Raw genomic sequence first — 2880 nt, forward strand, 5'->3', positions numbered from 1 at the left:
GAATGTATATGTAATCACTAGTCGTACGTATGCTGCTAGGGTACACTTGCCATGCTGCTCATAGTTCTGCCACTGCATGCACGGGCGTCGATTTCTTGAAAACTTTGGTGGACCCAATGGCCGATTCGGCCGCCAAGCAAAGGCAAAAACAAATGCTGGAAGCATTGAGTAGTCTCCACTCACCTCCAAGAAACTAATGGAACTCCGGTCACTTAGTTTTCGTCTTGATTCTTTCCGTTTTATAGAGTACATTTCGGTTCTTGTGAATTAAAAGCAGAAAGGATAACGAGTTGAGTGCGCTCCGCATTTTGACGACAAAATTTGCCTTCATCTGAAAAAAACATGCGTTTACACTTCCTAGTAGCGTTGTGGGAGGTCATTATCACCATACCACCCCTCCAGTTCCCCAAAGCAGCCAATGAACAGAGAAAGATCAAAGAGCCCCACATCACAATAACAAAATTCTTCTAATTTTGGCCTATGTACTTCCAGTCTCAAGTAACACGCTTCAATCCGCCCAAAAAGGAAGCTTCTGCTCCTGCCTTGAGGGAGGGGTGGCCATCGCGCTCTCGTAAACTTAAGAAGCGGCCTCGCTTGGGCCGCCGTGAGCGTTGGTGCGGCACAGCACAGAAGCAGCGGCGGCGGCGGCTCAACAGTAACATACAGCAGCGGCGGCGGCGGCTCAACAGTAACATACAGCAGCGGCGGCGGCGGCTCAACAGTAACATACAGCAGCGGCGGCGGCGGCTCAAAAGTAACAGCAGCGGCAGTGGCAGCACAACGCTGGGCAGTCGTAGCGGCGACGGCATGGACGACAGCGGCAGCTGCTAGGCGCTGGACAGCGACGGTAGGTGCTAGCACTTCATGATCTACCAGCGACCGAACGTGTTACACCGCTGAGTTGACGCCAAGGCGAACTGTTACAGTTCGGCCTGCAGATCCAGGGCGTCCACCACGTCTGGGTATGTGGCCAGCACTGCGGCGTGACTTAGCCGCCCCTGGCCTAGAGTGGAGCGCAGTCATTCCCTCAGACGACGAAGAAGGTTGAACGCCCGCTCTGCCGCGCAGGATGTTGTAGGAGCGGTCGGGACCCAGCGCAGCAGCGAGGCAGCGACTGGCAGCATCTGTCGCAGGCCCTCATCCTTCAGTAGGGCCACCACGTCGTCGAGGGAGGTCAGCGGTGCCTTTCTCTGGCTTGACGCCACATCCACAAACATCTGGCAGTGGAGGCGGAGTCGTTCCAGGTCGAGGTCGTGGAAGGTGGCGGCTACCACCAGGGCGTCCTCTTCCGCCGTGAGGAGCGCTCTCTCGGCCGTGGCCAGGATGGACTCATCAGAGCCGAGCCGACCGCTGATGGAGCCAGGCAGCCAGTCGACGGCTTCGCACTGCACCTGATGGTAGTGGTCTTTGGGACGGACATGCTGGTGTGGCTCGGCGCCCTCGTCCAGTCGCCGAGGTGGCCGCATCGGGCGTCACGGCCTGGGCCGCCAGCCGCTGCACCACCTTTGGGCTGGTAAAGTGCATCCGGCTCTCCTTGCGTCGGGCGAGCCAGCGCCTCAGCACAGGATCGTGCTGCGCCACTGTCGTCAACCGGGCGAGCCAGCGCTTCAGCACAGGATCGTGCTGCGCCACTGTCGTCAAAAATTGAATGACGCTTCCAGCCTCCTTGTCCCGGCAGTTGAGGGCTAGACCCTTCTTTGAGATGTAAATGACAGCGTCAAAAGCAGTATTCATATGTAAATATGAATACCTCTGGTACAGCATGGGATGAATGAGACGACGACGCAGGGGAGTTGCCTTCCAACATGTGAAGCCATGTAAGACCAGATGGAGAAGACCGGATAACGCAATGCCGCGTACTTAATACCACACTTGAGAGATCATACAGAACGGTTTGACATGGATGTTTTGAGTAAGTGTGACGCTTCCTCGACCCTTTAAAACGTTGTTCTGCGCCGATACAAAAATCTTGCTATTCATTGTTTTATTTGATCTTGCCATTTCAGCGCATATAGCAGAATACAAGGATGATGGCGACACAAGAAATTATGGACACCTCGCCGAGGGTTTTTACCGAAAGCAGCAAAGACAGCTAGGTCTGAGGTAGATGCTGCCGCACTCTTCTGAGGCAGATATGCAAACCAAACACGCTTCTACCTGAGGGAACTTTCCATCCAGTACATCAGCCCATAGGTCAGAAAAACGGGGAGCGGCCGCGTCATACTTGCATCCTGGGTCTTGGCATGTGATGCGCACAAATCTGGAACAGATGTACACTTTATCAGCGCTATCATCAGGTGTGCTCCGGCACATCTGAACACGGCTGGAAGGCGCAGCTAAAGCAACGAATACATCACTACCATCAATACCATAATGGTTTCTGACACATCAAGTCCAGACTCAAGAAGTCCCAAAACAAGCAAACGTCTTTAAAACGCTGCAGCCTGTGAGTGAAAAAATTGCACAGTCGCTCGCTGGGTCAAACCATGGCGGAGGGTGGAGACAGTAGTGTGTTTGTTGACCCTGATAACACGATTAATAAGGCAAGTCAATCTCACAAGGCAGTAAAAGATATGCTGAAAAAGATAGAAACCAGCGAGGTGAGATGGCATCAGAAGAGGTCGAGAGGCCCATCTATTGAGAATGTGCTCGCTTCTAAATTTGGCGAGGTGACGAACTTGATCAGGAAAGAAAATGTCACGCATCGCGAAGCAATTTTGACCGTGGCCGGGAAAGAATTCTCGCTGGCTGTAAAAGATATAGAAACGAAGCTAGAAGCTGTCAAATCCAGACTAGAACAGAAGGCAGTGAACCCAGAGGCGCAGATATCCGAGCGGGATGGCCGGGTGGAAAAACTCAACGACCGAGTGAAAACCTCAA

The sequence above is a fragment of the Pollicipes pollicipes genome, unplaced genomic scaffold (genome assembly GCF_011947565.3).
Source record: "Pollicipes pollicipes isolate AB1234 unplaced genomic scaffold, Ppol_2.1 Scaffold_7231;HRSCAF=8579_pilon_pilon_pilon, whole genome shotgun sequence".
Lineage (NCBI taxonomy): Eukaryota > Metazoa > Arthropoda > Thecostraca > Pollicipedomorpha > Pollicipedidae > Pollicipes > Pollicipes pollicipes.